This window comes from Bactrocera latifrons, unplaced genomic scaffold (genome assembly GCF_001853355.1).
Source record: "Bactrocera latifrons isolate USDA-ARS-PBARC rearing strain unplaced genomic scaffold, ASM185335v1 scaffold_24, whole genome shotgun sequence".
In the NCBI taxonomy this organism is placed as follows: Eukaryota; Metazoa; Arthropoda; class Insecta; order Diptera; family Tephritidae; genus Bactrocera; species Bactrocera latifrons.
The window spans coordinates 2,043,351-2,044,366 of NW_017535963.1; positions in this window are offsets into that span (position 1 = coordinate 2,043,351).

A 1,016-nucleotide genomic window follows, 5' to 3' on the forward strand; every position below is an offset into this window, starting at 1 on the left:
AAAAATATGAAAAATTCGTTTAATTAATGAACATATAAAAAAAAAAAAAAAAAAAAAAAAAAAAAAAAAAAAAAAAAAAAAAATCGAAATTAATATCTCTCACAAATAAAACAGTTTTCCATACAAAGACGTGATTTTGATTGATATACGATGTGGTGGTAAAAAAAAACTAAAAAAACGAAAACTCGTTACGTTGACTCATATACTGGTTCCAAGGGAAACGAAATTATCTACGACTTCGAAGTTACGATTGCCAACAGTGACGTGGAAGCCTAGTTGCGAGTGCGACGACTGTTTGTTTGATAACAGGAGATATTTCTAGTTACCCTTGTTCACTACGAGAACCATTCTGGTGAAAGCAGAACTAACGGCGCGGTTAAAAGGCTTACCATCGTATAAAAAGGGTTGCCATAAATTCGTTCAAACATATTATAAATCATATATATAACATATCATAAATCTGTTATGGAAAAACCTTCATCATTCCCCATGTAACTTCATCCATCAAATATAATCCCATCAACTGCATGACCTCAAAGTTCTTTCAATTAAATTAATCCAGTCCATGCAAACCAGTTCTTTTTATCGTTTTTACAACATTATGCTTTTAAATTTTTTTTGCATTTTTCTTATTGTATAATAACAATTATGTTGTTATATATTTTTATGCCGACGCCAGCATTTTCTGTTCTATTATCATTGCATATTTGTTTTTGCTAGTCCGTTATGGTTTTTAATTAATTTTGTAACCGCATATTTGCGCCTTAACAATTGTGTCCTGTTTGCACATTGTAGTTGTTGTTTTTTTTTAAATTTTTTTGTCGCGCTTATTGACTTGGCAGCAGGGGCTCCTCCGCATATTGTTTATTGTTTTATGCCGCGACAATGCCCAAAGAACAGGGACCCGAAAATCTTCGTTTGGCTACAATAGGCTTTGTTTCGTTGGCGGCATATTTGCCACTTTGTTTTCCTCTTTTTTGTCGTTCTCTTTAGCTGTTTTTCTGCCCACTTTCCAC